Source organism: Mobula hypostoma, chromosome 26, assembly GCF_963921235.1.
Source record: "Mobula hypostoma chromosome 26, sMobHyp1.1, whole genome shotgun sequence".
Taxonomy (NCBI): Eukaryota; Metazoa; Chordata; class Chondrichthyes; order Myliobatiformes; family Myliobatidae; genus Mobula; species Mobula hypostoma.
In genome coordinates this window covers 15,369,137-15,388,980 of record NC_086122.1, presented here as the reverse complement: position 1 = coordinate 15,388,980, position 19,844 = coordinate 15,369,137, and positions in this window count along the sequence as shown.

The window sequence follows — 19,844 nt, the reverse complement described above, 5'->3', positions numbered from 1 at the left end:
GTTTTGTGCCAACAGTATAATATAATGTACTAGATTAAAAGTACTTAAGTACAATAAGAAATATAAAAAAGATACGAGCAAAAAGTGAGATAAAGTTCATTGTCTGTTCAGAAAGCTGACAGGGAGGGGCAGAAGCAGTTCCTAAAATGTTGAGTGTGGGTCTTCAGGCTTCTGTACCTCCTCCTTGATGGTCGTAATGAGAAGAGACCAAGATGGTGAGGGTCCTTAATGGTGGATGATTTACAACCCTTTGCAGCTTTTTCTGATCCTGTGAATTGGTCTTTACATGCCAGATGGTGATGCATTCAGTCAGAAAGATCTCCACAATACACTTGTAGAAATTCGCTAGAGTCTTTAGTGACATACCTAATGTCCCCAAACTCCTAATGAAATATAGCTGCTGCAATTGCATCAATATGTTGGGCCTAAGATAGACCTTCAGAGATGGTGGCATCCAGGAACTTGAAGCTTCTCAACCTTTCCACAATGAGGACTGGTGCGTGTTCTACCAACTTTCCTTTCCTGAAATCCACAACCAATTTTTTGGTCTTACCTTTGTTGAGTGCAAGGTGGTTATTGCAACACCACTCAACCAGCTGAGCCGTCTCAATCCTGAAAGCCCCCTCATCATCATCTGACAACCGTTGTGTTATCGATGAACTTATAGATAGCGATTAAGCTGTGCCTAGCCACACAGTCACAGCCCTTGTGTTGACTGTCAGAGCGGAGATGTTATTTCCAATCCAGAGTGATTGTGGTCTCTCAACGAGGAAGTCAAGGATCCAATTGCAGAGAGAGGTAGTGAGGCCCAGGTTTTGAAGCTTGTTGATTAGTACTGAGGAAAGATGGTGATTAATAATGAGCTGCATCCAATAAACAGCAGCCTGACATGGGTATTTCTGTTGTCTAGGTGGTCCAAACCAATTGAAGTGCCAGTGAATATGTAGCCAGAAAACTGTAGAAAAGTTGCCCAAGTCTTAATAATTAGAACTAAAAACTATACGTAATATAGTCCAGAAGGGCACTGATTGCAATTTCAAAATTTGTGAATTAAACACCTTTTGGTGTAATAAGCTGTGTTTGTAACATATTCTAGGACCTAAGATATGCTACAAACACAGTTTATTACATCAAATGCTACTTACCTCACAAATGAGTAGTCAAATACAGAACATATTTAATGAATTTTAATCCTAATCCAGAAGCATGAAGAGGCAGAGGAAGTTGAATGGTATTATTTTGAGCAGAGCGATCTGGGGAGGCACATTCACAAGCTCTTGGAGAAGGCACTGCAAATTGCTCAGGTGAGCGAATAAATAAAATTATCTTATATTTATAATTGGTGGCAATGGACTCTTTAAAAAATTCATGACAAATATGATGGGAAAGGCTTCGATAGAGAATTTTGTGCTGTTCTTGGCTTGACACTTTAAAAGCTCTGGCCACTGACTGAGTGGAGATGATACTGCAGATCAAACTAGAATCTGTAGATACTGGAAATGTTCCCCTTGGACCAGATAAGGCTGAGGGGGAGTGTTATTAAAAATTGGAGCAAGTGCAAACTTGGGTCACAGATTTTTACAATATTGACAACGTTTATAAGATCAGTAAAGTGAAGGCTAAAAGCATAGTCAAAATCCACTTCAAGGTCAAATGTGAAATGCCTACTGCAAATATATTTATACGGCAGAGTTTGCAGAGCCATGAAGAAAAATGCAGCAGTGGTGGCATTGTTACTACTGGCTGAAAGATCTGACTGAATTAACTTTCCCATCCCAACTCAATATCACTGTGTCATACCAATGTTCATCTACAATTTGTTCTGGGATAAAGTTGTATTCTCCCCATTTAAACCTTGGATGAGGCTGAGATATTTTGATTGGTAGATATATGAGCTGGCAAGCCTTATGGAGGCAGATGCGCACCTTAAATTGGTATGGTAGTTGCCAAAGGGCCTGCTGTAGTGCTGTACTGTTCCACATTCGCAGCAACCCCCAGGCTAATGCCAGCCTGAATTAAATAGGATTTTTGAATTGTGATGTGACGTCATGGAGTATTAAGCTGTGAACTTTCACTTCATCCAAAAGATGGAAGCTTGTTAGTGAAGCTCATAATTCACAGTGAGATTTGAACCCACAGGCTTTTAAACAGAGACAAGAATGTTTCCAAGTTAATGAAGCACACTTCTATGGAAGAAGTACAAGCTGGCCATTGAATTCAGCATGCTTTTCTACGAGTTAACCATCCAGTGCCCAAAGCCAATTTACCTAACGAGCATCCAATCTGCAGAATCTCTTAATATCTAAAAAGAACTTAGACTCGGCTTTGAATAAAGTCAGTAACTAAGAATCCACAGCTTTCTGGGCAGAGTTCCAAAGACTTGAAACTCTATGCATAGAGAAATGTGTCCTCATTTTAATTCAAATAGCCTACCACCTATCCTGAAACCATTGCCTAGAAATTAATTCCTGGCTAACAGTGATAAAAACATAATACATTAGTGGCCGTCTACTGTACTCAGTCTCTGAAATTCTGCTCAACTGATTTGAATAGAATTTCAGAGGGAGAGTACGATGTATTGTCACTACTACATGACACCTTTAGCTCTATTAATTATGAATGAATCCCTGGTCATTTTCCTACTACTTTTAGCATTTCCAGTTAGATAGAGCAGTCTGCTGACATGCATTCTGCATATCTTTGTTACAATTTAATATTTTTAGTGATTATCTCACGTCTATGAAGTCTATTGATAACACATGTAGCAGTAAAATGTTGTTGCTTGAATTAATGGTTAGATGCTTCTTGATTTTTTTTTCTGAAATGGAACTGAGTTAGGAAGTTGAGTTGTGTTGCATTGCAAATGTTGATACATTAGGGAGGCCTGAACCATTTCAGAAAGAAAACAAAAATAGTAATTGCTGGAAAGTCTCAGTAGTTCAGAAGGCATCATTGGAAGAAGAAATACTTAACATTTTGGGTCAAAGACCTTTCATAAGAACTGGAAGCGAGAAAAAAAAACAAGTTTAAGTCTAGGTTTCAAATCAAAAATACAAGAGATTCTGCAGATGCTGGAAACAGACAAAATGCTGAAGGAATTCAGCAGGTCAGGCAGCATCTACGGAAAGGAATAAACAGTCAGAATTTCGAGTATGTAGACACTTCATCGGGATTGGGAAGAAAGGGGGAAGAAGCCAGAATAAGAAAGTGGAAGGAGTACAGACTCGAAGGTGAAGATAGGTGGGTGGAGGAGTGGGGGATGAAGAGAGAAGCTGGGAGGTGATAAGTGGGGAAGGTAAAGGCTGAAGAAAGCATCTGATAGGTGAGGAGAGTGGACCAGGGAGAAAGGGAAGGAGAAAGGGCACAGGGACGAGGTGATAGGCAGGTGAGGGGAAGAGAAGAGGTGGGGGGGGGTGGAAGAGAACAGGGGAATGGAAGTGGGAAAGGGGAAGGGGGAAATGCTACAAGTTAGAGTAATCGATGTTCATGCCATTAGGTTGGATGCTACCCAGACAGAAAATGAAGTGTTCCTCCTCCAACCTGAGAATAGCCTCATGATTGCGGGAGATGAGGCCATGGACCAACATGTTAGAATGGGAATTTAGATTAGAATTAAAATGATTGGCCACAGGGAAATTCTGCTTGTTGTGGATGGAGCAAAGCTGCTTAGCAAAGCAGTCCTCCATTCTATGTTGGGTCTCATCGATGTAGAGGAGGCCACATTGGGAACACCAGATGAAGTAAACAATCCCAACAGGTTTATATGCGCAACACACATCAAAGTTGCTGGTGAACGCAGTAGGCCAGGCAGCATCTGTAGGAAGAGGTGCAGTCGACGATTCAGGCCGAGACCCTTCGTCAGGACTAACTGAAGGAAGAGTGAGTAAGGGATTTGAAAGTTGGAGGGGGAGGGGGAGATCCAAAATGATAGAAGAAGGCAGGAGGGGGAGGGATGGAGCCAAGAGCTGGACAGGTGATTCGCAAAAGGGGATACGAGAGGATCATGGGACAGGAGGTCCGGGAAGAAAGACGGGGGGGGGGGGATCCAGAGGATGGGCAAGAGGTATATTCAGAGGGACAGAGGGAGAAAAAGGAGAGTGAGAGGAAGAATGTGTGCATAAAAATAAGTAACAGATGGGGTACGAGGGGGAGGTGGGGCCTTAGCGGAAGTTAGAGTAGTCGATGTTCATGCCATCAGGTTGGAGGCTACCCAGACGGAATATAAGGTGTTGTTCCTCCAACCTGAGTGTGGCTTCATCTTTACAGTAGAGGAGGCCGTGGATAGACATGTCAGAATGGGAATGGGATGTGGAATTAAAATGTGTGGCCACTGGGAGATCCTGCTTTCTCTGGCGGACAGAGCGTAGATGTTCAGCAAAGCGGCCTCCCAGTCTGCGTTGGGTCTCGCCAATATATAAAAGGCCACATCGGGAGCACCGGACGCAGTATATCACCCCAGTCGACTCACAGGTGAAGTGTTGCCTCACCTGGAAGGACTGTTTGGGGCCCTGAATGGTAGTAAGGGAGGAAGTGTAAGGGCATGTGTAGCACTTGTTCCGCTTACACGGATAAGTGCCAGGAGGGAGATCTGTGGGGATGGATGGGGGGGACGAATGGACAAGGGAGTTGTGTAGGGCACGATCCCTGCGGAATGCAGAGAGAGGGGTGGAGGGAAAGATGTGCTTAGTGGTGGGATCCCGTTGGAGGTGGCGGAAGTTACGGAGAATAATATGTTGGACCCGGAGGCTGGTAGGGTGGTAGGTGAGGACCAGGGGAACCCTATTCCTAGTGGGGTGGCGGGAGGATGGAGTGAGAGCAGATGTACGTGAAATGGGGGAGATGCATTTAAGAGCAGAGTTGATAGTGCAGGAAGGGAAGCCCCTTTCTTTAAAAAAGCAAGACATCTCCCTCATCCTAGAATGTAAAGCCTCATCCTGAGAGCAGATGCGGCGGAGACGGAGGAATTGCGAGAAGGGGATGGCGTTTTTGCAAGAGACAGGGTGAGAAGAGGAATAGTCCAGATAGCTGTGAGAGTCAGTAGGCTTATAGTAGACATCAGTGGATAAGCTGTCTCCAGAGACAGAGACAGAAAGATCTAGAAAGGGGAGGGAGATGTCGGAAATGGACCAGGTAAACTTGAGGGCAGGGTGAAAGTTGGAGGCAAAGTTAATAAAGTCAATGAGTTCTGCATGCGTGCAGCAAGTAGCGCCAATGCAGTCGTCAATGTAGCGAAGGAAAAGTGGGGGACAGATACCAGAATAGGTTCGGAACATAGATTGCTCCACAAACCCAACAAAAAGGCAGGCATAGCTAGGACCCATATGGGTGCCCATAGCTACACCTTTAGTTTGGAGGAAGTGGGAGGAGCCAAAGGAGAAATTATTAAGAGTAAGGACTAATTCCGCTAGACGGAGCAGAGTGGTGGTAGAGGGGAACTGATTAGGTCTGGAATCCAAAAAGAAGCGTAGAGCTTTGAGACCATCCTGATGGGGGATGGAAGTATATAAGGACTGGACATCCATGGTGAAAATAAAGCGGTGGGGGCCAGGGAACTTAAAATCATCGAAAAGATTTATATGCGAACTGCTGCCTCACCTGGAAGGACAGGTTGGGGCCCACCCTACTTCACCTATCACCCTTCTAGCTTGTATCCCTACCCCACCCCCTACTAGTCCTTCATATTCTGACTTCTTCCTTCTTTCCTTCAGGTCCTGACAAAGGGTCTTGGCCTAATTCGCCAACTGTTTATTCCTTTCTGTAGTGAAGGAAGGAAACTCTGTTCTTCAATGTCCTGGAAAGGAAAAAACGTGTCCTAGGAATAGATGTAGTGGAGCCAAAGGAACTAAGAGAAGGGAATGGCATTTTTACTGGAGATTGGGTGGGAGGAGGTATAGTCAAAATAGCCATGGTAATCACTAGGCTTATAAAGGATGTTCTGCCATCCACAGGGTCTTGAACTATATATGTATTTTTTTTCGAATGAACATGATTCTTTGACCAATATTTTGAAATATGTTACTTGCTATTTTTGTATGTTTGCTTGCTATTTTGAATGTTTTGCATCTTGGCCCCAAAGGAACACTGTCTCATTGAGCTGTATCTATGTATGGTTTGAATGATGATTAAACTTGATCTGATTTACTGTTTCATGAGCAACCAAAGAAAGCCCAAAGATAAATGATTTCTCTTCTATTTCCTGCACCTCTGTTCCCACCTTATCTCTTCCTGGAAAAAGCATGATCAGTTAAAAACAAAATGCTGGAGGAACATAGCAGGTTCTGTAGCATATGCGTTTCATGTTAAATCCCTACATTAGGACCAATGCACTTTTACCAGCTTGAGGAACAACACTAGGGCTGATGCAGGGTTCTCAACCTGAAACATCGATGGTTCTTCAACTCCAACAGATCCTGCTCAACCTGATGCATTCCTCTTGTAGTTTGTTATTTTCTCCAGATTCCACCATCTGGAGGCTCTTGCTTTGCAAAGATCTGAGTCCCCTGGTCCATGCCTTCCACCACACCAGCCTCAAGGTTCAACACATCTTCCTTTACAATTTCCATTGGCTCCAACAAGATTCAGCCATCAAGTGCACATTCCCTTCCTCTCTCAGCATGTCACAGCGTTTGCTCCCTTTAGCACTTTCTTGTTCATTCTTCCTCCCTATCCTGCACATGCTCTGTAACTGAACATTATGTTCTGCATTGTTTTGCAAAGTGCTTGTGTATGGCATGATTTGCCTGGATGGCACGCAAACAGTGCTGTCCATTGTATTTCAGTACATGTGCATCATAAAGCAATACTACTCCCCACTGTGTGACCCTTTCCCATTCAACCCCAGGAGAAGCATTACCTGTTCTTTCACCTCTTCTCTTCCCACCATCCAGGGACTCAACCAGTTATTCCAGATAAGGCAAAAATTCACTCGCAAGCACTGCTCGCATTTCATGTTTATAATGTGGCCTGCTTCATTGGCAGCTGTGGAGCATCTGCATTCAATGCATAGGGGGCATCCCTCGGCTTCTGTTTTGCAACTTGAATTCACCAACCCACTTCCACTCTGGCATCTCGGTCAAAAATTGCTGCACTTTTACAAGCTTGGAAACGATATTTTACGTCTGGGTAAATTGCAGCCTGCTGGATTTAGGTTGAATTCCCCATCTTCAGATAATTTGCTAAATCTTGCCATTTGCATCAGGACTGGAATTTTGTACTTGTCAGTCCTCCCTCCCCACTCCGTTTTCTTTTGTATATTCTGCCCTGATTAGCATGTCCCAGCACACCAGACTACACAACATCACTCAGAATTCTGAACATTACACAATGGGGGATGAGAAATGGTATGGAAGATTCAAGGCTGGGACTTGAGAGACAGGTGAGTCAGGAGCTGGTGAGGGGGGCACGGTTGGTGTTCAGTGAGTGTGGAGTGGGGGAGAATTGTGAAGAGGGAGACTGAGGAATAAAGGGAAATAATTAACTTGCAAACATTCGCTGCTACCCCACAGGGTCCATTGAGGTAGCAGGAAATCCTACTTATCCTGGTGTATCCAACAATGATAACACCCTGAGTAATATGGTCCAAGTTCTGTTGAAAGTTCCAAAATGAGTATAACATGAGGGACAATATCAAACCAGACACAGAAACTATGCCTGTGCTGGGGGTAGTTAACCATGAGATGTCAGATCAGATAATGACCAAGAAATATATTGTACTTCACTCCAGAAAAAATATTTTCAGTTGTAGGGGGTGGGGAAGAAACATCTTAATACTTTCAATAACCATGCAATAATGTTTAACATGGTAGAATGGAATCTGATTTGAATGTTTTCCATTATTCTACCTCCTTTCTGTACTTTAAACTAATTTATTAAATTTATTGCCTGCGCTTTATTGGAAAAAAAACTAGTCTATGCCTTTCTCCTCACTTAATTAGAATTGTGGTGAGAAATCTGATGCATTGTGTACTATTATTGTGGTCTGACATACTTCCAGAACAATTGCTTTACAAATGAACATTTGTGTCATGCGATAACATAATGCAAGACAATAACCTGTTTCTTCTTATTTCTGCAGACAAGCATCATTATGAGGAATGAAAATGCCTGGTAAACGATTCTGCTTTGGTTTACACAAAGTGCAAGAACAAACAATCTAAGGCTAACAGACTGCAACACTAGATTACCTGTAAAGTGATGGCTGCCCCTATGCATTGTATGCAGGTATACATTTTTAATTATAGGAAATACTGAAAGTGCCTTACTATAAGACTTCAGTATGAAGGGTTAAAAATAATTCCTAATCCTGTTCTTATTGTTTTAAGTGGCTGGTAACAGTTTGAATGTCTGCCAACTAATACCCTGATGATATAAAAATACTTCAACACTGCAATAACAAACTGCCGTTCTAATAATGGGCTATAGACAGATCAATGCATCTTTTGTGTTAACACCACTGAACAAGCATTCCTCTCCCTACGTTAACAAGCAGGTCCTTGTCTTTCCATTGTGCATCTCCTGTTCTGCAGATTGCTGAGAGTTTACAGCACAGGCTTGCTTAAGTGTACAAAGCAGAGGCTGGCTGTGGAGACCCTGTTGCTATAAATGGATATAAATGGTCAGAGTGTATGCAGCTGGTCTTCCTTCCATTTGGACTGGATGTTCGGTGACCCGCATTGTTAAATTTAGAAAATGTTTTAGGAGAAGTGTACAAAGACCCCAGACATCCCCAACATCAACTTCCACAACCTGCCATCTGCTGTGATCACCCCTCCGTGATTCCCTTGTCTATTTGTACGCCCCCCACTAATCTCCCTCCTGACACTTACCCTTTCAAGCAACCCAAGTGCTACACCCGGTCTATTCACCTCCTCCCTCACCTATTAATCTGCTGGAGTCAATAATTGTGTCTGGTGCTCCTGATCCGGCCTCCGCACAGTGGTGTGATGGGCGTAAATTGAAGGGCTGCTTCGTTGAGCACCTCCTCTCCAGCTGCCAAAAGCAGAACTTGCCAGAGACCAACCATTTAAATTCCCATTCCAACATATCAGTCTATGGATTCATCTGTGTCAGGATGAGGCCACACTCAGCATGGAGCAGCAACAGCTTATATTTCATCTGAGTACTCTCCAACCTGAATGAATATTGATTTCTCCTTCAAATAAAAAAAAATCCTTGCCCCTCTCCTCTTCTTCTATTCTCCTCACTGGCCCCTTACCTCTCCTTTTTATTCTGTTGTTTCCCCCTTCCTTTCCAGTCCTGAAGAAATTTCTCAGCCCGAAACTTTGATTTCATTTCCATAGATGCTGCCTGACCTGCTGAGTTCTTGCAGCATTTTGCTGTGCATCTTTGGATTTCCAGCATCTGCATAATTTCTCGTTTTTTTTTAAATCACAGTTGCCTGTGAAATGTTATAATCAATAACAAATATTTACAAAGCAGCATTCACAGTAAAGTCTTTCAAGCTTCTTCATAGGAGCAATACCAAATAAAGTCTAAAATCAGGCAGCGACTTTATTCAGCAAGGCTGTTCTTTGAAGGTTTTTTTTGCTAACTCTTCCAACTTCAAACTCTCCCTAAAAGCCAAATTAATGATTAAACTTTCGGTTATTCAACTAAATATATTTTTGGCATTATTCCAATTTCTAGATCAAGACTCATAGTGACAAAGAACTTAGTACTATTTCCTAACAGCCCAATGTTGATCCTAACCTTTATTGCTGTCCATGTGGAACTTCCATACTTTCCCATTCACTGTACAGTTCCCACCCCCCCATGTGTTATAGTTTTGTCCCACATCTTAAATAAATACTGGAAGATGAATTAGTTATTGTAAAGTATCCCTTACTGAGTGAAATGACAAATGAACCAAATGAAAGAACAGGTTTCCAGGGAAGAGAATTGATGGGACAGCTCTTTTACTACCTAGGAAACATCCGATGGGCTGAATAGTCTGTTATATACTACAATATTCAGGTATGAAAGATTAGATGCCCAACACATTCTCTGGAGAATTTTCTGCATTAGGAAGGCTGTACAGCTATAATTATGAGCAACACAGCTGTAATTACAGTTGCTACAGTTATTGAATGATGATCAATGGAATAAAGGAAATGCCGGAAAATCTTATGAAGAGGAAGGTCGACCAAGGATTCACATTTCCTTTCTCACTCACTCTGGCCTTTCCAACCTTTCCCAATGTAATCAGAGAGCAAGCGGGGGACTGACTATGTAGAACACGACAATGAACAACAGCCGGTGCGTAAAGAGGGCAAGGATTATTCAGAAAAAAAATACTTTCTCTAACAAAAAACTCAAAGAGCAAAAACATGGATTGAATAAAACTTCACACGAGGAATTCTGCAGATGCTGGAAATTCAAGCAACACACATCAAAGTTGCTGGTGAACGCAGCAGGCCAGGCAGCATCTCTAGGAAGAGGTACAGTCGACGTTTCGTGCCGAGACCCTTCGTCAGGACTAACTGAAGGAAGAGCTAGTAAGAGATTTGAAAGTGGGAGGGGGAGGGGGAAGATCCAAAATGATAGGAGAAGACAGGAGGGGGAGGGGGAGGAACAACACCTTATATTCCGTCTGGGTAGCCTCCAACCTGATGGCATGAACATTGACTTCTCTAACTTCCGCTAATGCCCCACCTCCCCCTCGTACCCCATCCGTTATTTATTTTTATACACACATTCTTTCTCTCTCTCTCTCTCTCCTTTTTCTCCTTCTGTCCCTCTGACTATACCCCTTGCCCATACTCTGGGTTTTCCCCCCCTCCCCCTTTTCCTTCTCCCTGGGCCTCCTGTCCCATGATCCTCTCATATCCCTTTTGCCAATCACCTGTCCAGCTCTTGGGTCCATCCCTCCCCCTCCTGTCTTCTCCTATCATTTTGGATCTCCCCCTCCCCCTCCCACTTTTAAATCTCTTACTAGCTCTTCTTTCAGTTAGTCCTGACGAAGGGTCTTGGCCCGAAACGTCGACTGTACCTCTTCCTAGAGATGCTGCCTGGCCTGCTGCGTTCACCAGCAACTTTGATGTGTGTTGATCAAAACTTCTTTGTTTCTGCTGATTGCTGTGATGGAATACTTCAAGAACACTGGAACTTAACCGGATCTTGAGCGAGACAACAATGATATTCAAAAGATGCTTGGGTAAGCACGTGAACAGTGAAGGTGTAGACAGAGAGATATGGCTTCTCTATATCTATCAGTTGGGACTAGCTCGGTGGGCATTATGGTTGGCATGGACAGGTGGGCCAAGATGCCCGTTTCTGTACTGTATTTCTCTATCACTCTAAGAAAAATAATCTAGGAGAATGGTCACCCTTATTCCAATAGGAGAATCATTGGGTATTTCTTCTAAGGATCTGACAGTATAAAGAAATGAGAATTAGGAGCTCGAAAAATAGGCAATGAGACAGAGAAATTTTAAGTATCAGTCAGCCACGTTTAATAATGGATTAACTTTGGTCACTCTCAATACAACCATAGTTGAGGTAATAAGTTTAATTAACCAAAGGCATCCACTTCTGTTCATGTCACAAATGATTGGAAAAATCTCTCCTCAAACATCAACATCATAATATTGTGCTGCAAACACGAGGAAATCTGCAGATGCTGGAAATTCAAGCAACACACACAAAAAAAAATGCTGGTGAATGCAGCAGGCCAAGCAGCATCCATAGGAAGAGGTACAATAGACGTTTCGGGCCAAGACCCTTCGTCAGGACCCTTCGTGGGTCCTGATGTAGGTCATCATGATCCCCATGACCATAATTGTTCTTGTCTGCCTGGCATCAGTGGTCGCATAACTGGGAACTTGGAATATGCATCAACTGCTCATACGACCATCTACCACTTGTTCTCATGGCTTCATGTGACCCCCAATCGGGAGGCTAAGCAGTTGCTACGCCTTGCCCAAGGGTGATCTGCAGCCTTACAGCTCCTTTGGTAGAGATGTATCGCTGCCCCACCACTCAAAAGCCATTCTTAGCTTTGTGTATAAAACCTTCCTTGTTTAGGAGAGCTTTATGGCAGAGAATTTATTTGTCCATTATTTTGGAAGGTCCAGAATGAACTTTAACCAGCGAAGTTTTTCATCTTACCAATGCTTATGTTACACTGGTGCTACATTCAGGTTCCTATCCATTTCTAAGTAAGCCACAAGAAACCGATGGTTATAATTATAGGGAAAATGGACAGATATTTCCACATGACTATGTGGGATCCTGTGGCTGTTTAATGAGGAAGAAAATTTGGATTTATCAAAGTCAAATCTATTGTCCCAGGCACAAGTATGTTTCTGCACAGGTTCATTGAAAAACTTACCTGCAGTAGCAGAATCACAGCAAGTTTTCTCTAAGAACTGACTCTGAACTGGAGTTTGTATTGTAAAATAAGAAATATGACATACAACTTGCACACAGCAAAATTGCCCTTTATTTTAATATAGGAAAATCTGTTCTCCCTTCCCCCACAATTGCACCATGAATATTAGTCTAGACAACAAATAGCCAGGAACACAGCCTGAAACTCAAATACAACTTGATCTGACTTCAATAATCTAATATCAATTTAAAAATTAGAGTCTGGACAAGAAAAGCTCGATCACAAATTGCACCACTATAACCAGTCGTGCACAGCAAGGATCGGTCCTGAGATCCATTTAATAATTTTTCACATATTTAAATGATTATGTATGTGGTCTAATTAGTAAGTTTACTGACAACGCAAAGATTGGTGGAGTCGTAGATAGCAAGGATAGTTGCTTTAGGATACAGATGGACATAGATCAGTTGCAAAGTGGAGTGGAGCGAAGGCAGATAGAATTTAATCCAGTCAAATGAGACATAGTACATTTTGGAACATCTAATTCTGTCTGGACATGTAAACAGCTGGAGCTTTAGAAGCATTGGTGTACAGAGGGTCCCAGCAGCACGAGTTCGTAGCTCCTTGAAAATGACAGCATAGATGGATACTGTGATGAAATGGATTAGCTTTCTTGTTTTCATGGGCAGGGGGTTTGAGTACAAGAGATGGGACATCATGTTGCAGTTAAATGAGACATTGGTTAGACCACACTTGGAATATTGGGCACAATTCTGATCACTACATCGCAGAACGGATGTGGTGCTGCTAGAAAGAGTACAGAAGAAATTTACCAGGATCTTGTCTAGAATGGAGTGCTTCAGTTACAAAGAGAGATTGGATAGGCTGGGAGTGTTCTGACTGGAGTGCAGGAGGCTGAGGGGTAACTTTACAGGGGTTTATAAAATTATGACAACCATAGATTGGATAAATAATCACTTTTTCCCCCCAAAGGCATGGGAATCCAAAATAAACAGCTTAATTTGATAGAGAATAATTAAAGAACTCTGAAAGACAGGTTATTTACCCCCCACACGAATGGTGGTCAGTATATGGAACACGCTGTCAGAAGAGGTGGTAGACAGAGGTACAGTCACAATGTTTATAAAGCATTTGGAAACATATATGACTAACAGAAGATGGATCAAATGCAGGAAAATGGGTTAGGGCAGATTGGCATTTTGATCAATATAGACAAGTCAGTCCACTTCTATAATTCAATATCTCTACCAGGTTGTTGTAAAGTCACAGGCCAATCACTAACCTCCTTCAGAAAAAGAAAGCTTCCATCCTTAATAGCTCTGCTCATCTCTCTATTTCTCCAAGGAAGGTCCAATAAGTTACTCAATTATATCTAACTGCTCCAATCAATGTCAGTGTAAGAGCATCCACCGCCACTAACATATTTTCAGGATGAATAGTGACAGGGAAATAGATACTGGTCCTTCCAAGATCTATGTAGATGGTAAAAGCATATTGTGTTAAGGCCACGTGATTCCTACTAGGACGTATCTGCTGTCACCATCAAAGTATTTTAAAATACCCTAGAGCGGGCAGTGAGGCAGTCAGTTCTCAGGATTGGTTGTAAAACTATCTCAGGGAGAGTGCATGCCTCCATCTCAATTAATCTTTGAGTTTCAACACCTGAGAGCTATTAATTCCAGGCCTCATTAAGCGTAGTACCTAAACAGTGTGAAAGGGGAATCCACAGAGGAATACCTTAATATTATTGTCTTTGAATCAGAAAAAAGTAAAAGGAACTTCTCCATCACGTTTATCCCACTCAGTCGACCCTTCTGGACCAGACCTACCCTATTCCCCTCTTACAGAAACCGTAGCCAGGAAACTTGTTGAAACAATCCTTCCAATAAATTCATCATGAAATATTCCAGCTTGTTTCTTGCTCACAACTACAGTTGAGGCCAATGAGTTAATTGACTGAATATTTAAAACTAAAGGAACTGGTCTTGAACTTCTAAATCTGCAGACTACTTGAGTTATTAGCACAATTCCCATATGACAAGCTGAAGCACCAAAGTCATTTTTTGGGTTTTAAACAATCTCTAAATTCACCAGACATAGAATGTTCACTTTGATACAACTATTGACTGCAGGAGAACTTTTCTTCAGGAATCCCAGCATAGTTCTCATTCAGTATAAAAATGGCTGGTATAAAGAGTGGTTTAGGTAAATTGAAATGATCGAGATGAATGAACAATATTAGTAGCTGCAAGTTCCTGCAATAGTCTGGAAATGGCAACTTATATTCAATAGGCATTGGCCTCTCGAGCTTTCTCTGCTATTCTACAAGGTCAGAGCCAATTATGTCTCTATGCTTTAATTGTTGGACAAGAAGCTTACTCAGGTAGAGGTTAATCAAAATTAATCCCACTAATTTCTTTTCTGAACTTAACTGGATCGGAATTTCTAAATAAAATCATTGCTTGAGCAGTGCAGTCTATGGAAAACTAAATTTAAAACTACCAATTAGCAAATTGTCCCTTTAGCACAATGTTAAGCCAGGACCCCTGCCTTTGGTTGTTACATAGCCATCTCAATTAGTACAGATCACACCTGCAAATTCCAATGAAAAGTAGTATTGGAGCCAATAACCCTGTCACTGCTCACTGGACAAATATGTGGCCACTATCCACATCTTCCACTTTCAACCACCGGCTGAATATTCAAAAGTGAATTCTGGTTTGTTTAATTGTATATATCATTTCAGTTTTTCAAGCCAAAAATGTAGATCTTATACAATCAACAGCAACACCAAGGATAGCTCACCAATGAATCCCTATTGACACCCTTTTAACTGCGTTCCAATTTTTTAAAGAAATGCACAATGAGGTCAAAAATACCACAATAATTAAACAAAATTCTTGTAGGAAAACAGTTGATTTGGTTGAGGAACAGGTATAGAGATGGGTGAGCACTTAGATTCCTGTATATGGAATGAACTGCCAAAGGAAATGGTCAAGGCAGGTACAATAACATTTAAAATGGATATGGATAGGCTAGGTTTAGGACAGAGGTTCCCAATCTGGGGTGGGGCAGGGGGAGTTCCATGAACTCCATGGCTCAAGGTAGAGGTCCAAGGCCTTAAAGAGGTTGGGAATCCCAGGTTTAGAGGGACAAAGGCCCATGTGCAGGCAAATTAGACTAGTTTAAATGATCAGCTTGGCATAGATAAATTGAGCCTGCTGCATTATTCTGTGACTATAATGGGTTAAAAGAGACAGATAATTTCCACCTGTTCTGATGTTTCTTTCCTTCACACCATCCAGCTACATCATGAATACACTTCAAGCCCTATGCTGTAATAAGTGTAACTGAGTGTGACCAAACGTTGATGAATAACATTAAATATTTATCATATTTATTACATTGCAACTCTGTGTTTTATGAACAAAAATTAAAACAATTGAAATCTCTATAGGCAAAATGTGATAAATGATCCCCGTAGTTTACTGCAGCTTAAATATTTGAGTTCTTTATTCTCATTTATCACACAAAGGCAACTCAGTATGAGTTGGCACAGCAATAGTGAATATAATTGTGCCTATCCATTTTCCAGCAAAACTTCTTTGACACTATTTTTTCCTCACCGAAAAAAATATGAAATGCAGCTTCCTTTCACTGGAGTGTCTGGGAAGTGCCATTAATCAGGCTGGGTGTAATTGATTTGTTGTCTTCCCATTGTTAAAGATAGAAATTAAAAAATTATTCATTATCAGAGTCAGGCAATACAACACAATTTGATTTTACTTCCGTTTATAATGGAGCATTAGTAATGGGAGATGATTGGGAAAAGGGAAACAATACAGAAACAATGATGGTAAAATATTAACATCTAATCATAGAATCATTAGTATTGAACAAATATTGACTCTAACTTAATCTAAAGGTGACATAAGAGATTGCAGATGTTAGAATCTGGAGCTACAGCCCACCTACTGAAGGAACTCAGTGGTCCTGTGGCATCTGTGGAAGGAAAGGAATTGTGTGTCCAAACTCTGCAGGGTTTCAAATCCAAATATTGACAATTCCTTGTCTCCCAACAGATGCTGCCCAACCTGCTGAGTTCCTCCAGCAGGTTGTTTATTAATCCAAACCTGCTGTTCTCCTTCTCTGAAATCAATGGAGAGGTTTTCCCTGCACTAGGCTTACATCCTGTGGAACTGTCCTGATGTTGCACTCCAGACATTTTAAGATGGATGCTATGTACATACATCTATTGATGCTTCTGGACACATCTTCAGTGATGTTCCTGGGATCATCGGGTGTTTCGGTCTTTCAACATCATACAACCTCCTCCAGGTGACCCAGCCGGGGCTGATCAGACCCCAGCTTGTGTCCAGATGGCTAGCTACTTATGACTCCATGGCTCCCCTCTTTTGAGGCACAGCCATCTTGAGGCCCTCTCTGCCGCATTGGTGGTACTGCGGATGGCTCTCCTCTTCCTCTCTCCCTCGATGCCCAAATTGCTGAAGGCTCTAACTAAAGAATGGGCTACAAATCTCCTACAACCAACCTCCACTGGGAGACACCTCGCTCTCCATCCAGCCTGCTGACAGTTGCTGACGAGTCCTGCGTACATGGAGAGCTTCCTTTCAAAGGCCTCCTCCAAGCTATCTTCCCATGGGACTGTCAGCTCCAGCAGCACCACCTACTTAGTCGACTCAGACACTAGGACAATGTTTGGTCGCAGGGTGATGGCTGCAATATGGTTGAGGAACTTCAGCTGCCGTTCGAGGTCCACCAACAGCTGCCAGTCCCTTGCAGAGGTCAGAATGCCTGCAGATGTTCTTTTGGCAGGTATTGGCTGCTCCCCAGCTCTGACAAAGGCAATGGTCTGCTTGGAGGGTCGGGACCGCTTCGCCCACTCAACTCCTGCGCTGACGGCTTCAGTGATGGTCTTCAGGACCTGATCATGCCTCCACCTGTACCGTCCCTCACCAAGTGCCCTTGCACAGCCGCTGAGGATGTGCTCCAGGGTTCCTCACTTGGAGCACTGTGGGCACGCAGATGACTCTGCCTTGCCCCATGTGTGCAGGTTTGATGGGCTTGGAAGCTCATCGTACACTGCCTGGATGAGAAATTGGATGCAGTGTGGTTCGGCTTTCCAAAAATCAGCCCAGGTCACTTTCCTCTCAAGCGCATTCTCCCATCTTGTCCAAGCTCCCTGTTGTTTCATTCCCACTGCCTTGCAGGCTCTCATCTCCTTCACTACAGCTCTCACCTCCTCCTGAACTAGACGACGCCTTTCCTTCCTTCTGGTGTCCATTTGGGGAGTTGGAAAGGATCCTAGCCCAGCTTGGCCTCATGTGACCACTCCCACCAGCCTCCTGTGATGCAGCCTCACCTCTGCCTCCTGAACAGCTCCCTCTGCCCTCCACTTCTGCCAGTACTTACTTGGATTCCTGCTCTAGCCACCTTCGGGTCACTTGAGTCCCTATACTGTAGCACTTCTCTGGCTCTTGTTACCTTGAATTCTTCCTCCAAGGATTTGAAGGGCAGTTGCAGTTTGTTGTGGTGTCCATAGAGTGCGATGCTGCTCAGGCTCTTTGGCAGCCCCAGCCATCTCCTGAGGTGGTTGCTAACCCTCCTCTCTAAGGTTTCGACTGTCGAGATCTGAACTGCATAGACGAGGAGGGGCTACGGGATTCTGGGAAGAATGCCATGCTGATACACCCAGGCTTGCTTGATTGCTTTATTTATTTATATATTTATTGATTGCTTGATTGATTGATTGATTGAGATATAGCATGGAATAGGCCCTTCTGGAACTTCAAGCCACACCGCCGGGCAATACCCCAATTTACTCCTAGCCTAATTACGGGAAAATTTACAATGACCAATTAACCTACCAACCGGTGCACCATTGGAATGTGTGAGGAAACCTGCGTACCTATAGGAAATGGGCAGAATGTACAAACTTCTTAAAGGCAACAGTGGGAATTGAACCTGAGTCACCAGTACTGCAAAGCATTGTGCTTACCACTACACTGCTGTGACACCCCAAAAATTCTTTGGGATTATAAGCCATTAAAAAATAATCCATTTGATAATTTGGAAATATAGTTATGTTTGTTAAGTACCATAAAGGACCGAGGATATCTGTTGCTATAACCACAAGTATCAATCATTGGGTTTTGGAAGGGATCATTTTATTACATAAATTGATAAGCAATGTTGTATTATGTAATTAAGCAATGAAACCAACATACCTATTTGAGGATTTATATAACGCTGTTTTTTTATTTTGATTATTTTTAATTTTCCTGATTATTTTGCTCCTGCAGGAAGTGGAACCTCCTTATGGGCAGTGGCAGGAATTGAACCCTGATCATCTGTACTGTAAAGTCTTGTTCTAACCGCTACGCTATTGTGCCAGTCCCTACGATACAGTTAAAAAAAAAGTCGGTCCCGAGCCTTTTGGCCCATCAGGCCGGTGCTTATGCCGGTTTCTGTGACGTGAAGTGACAGAGTATGAGACTCCCCCCAGATAGGACGCCAGTCTATCACGAGGTTAACCCTCACCACTTGCCGGTACCCATTTTCAGCTGGGTGGACTGGAGCAGTGTGTGGTTAAGTGCCTTGCTCAAAGACACAACACTCTGCCTTGGCCGCGACTCGAACCCACGATCTTCAGATCGTGAGCCCAACGCCCTAACCGCTTGGCCACATGCCACATCTACCATATAGTAGCTATCATATAATCATATAATATATATTAGTTACTTTAACATCATGGATACAGTTTTATTTCTTCTAATTCAGAAAGCACATATTCACCTAGACGTTCATCTCTGGCTGGTACAATGCTGCTCTATCAGTAGCATTTCTAAACAGCAATGCATACACGCATATGATCAGCTGGATTGTATTCACTTTCGCCAAAAATATGTAAACCAAAGTTAATGATCCAGAATGTAGTGTCATGTTTTTGAACAATATAAACTAAATTGTCAAATTGTACTGTAATACCAAAGGTTTATTTTGTTTGCTTTGATCACAATCATTTTGATGAATACATCTTGGGTTTGAATGCTTGCTGAAAGGTACTTCATTATTTGCAAACTGTAACTGCCTGGATATAATTCGTCACATGACAGGGCAAAAAGAGAATGTGCTGAACCAGTCTGTTCCTCTGGTTGTAACAGAAATTATGGGACTCTACAACAGATAGACACGGTGAATTTCTGAGTTGTTAAACCAGGGGCAATCCACACTTCGTATTTTTTGTCAATTGAGAGATTTTCTGAGGATACAGCTATCGTGTCTGAATATTCGCCAGATGTTCAATAACACTTTGAATCAGATATCGAAGGACCATAAAATAAAATTATTCCCCTGGGTAACCCCTGTAACAAAACACAGTGTTTTTCTACACAGTGGATTATTTATTGGATTTATCATTCATTTTGATGCACATAAATCAGCAATTAAATAGCTTGGTGGAGATGGAGTGAGT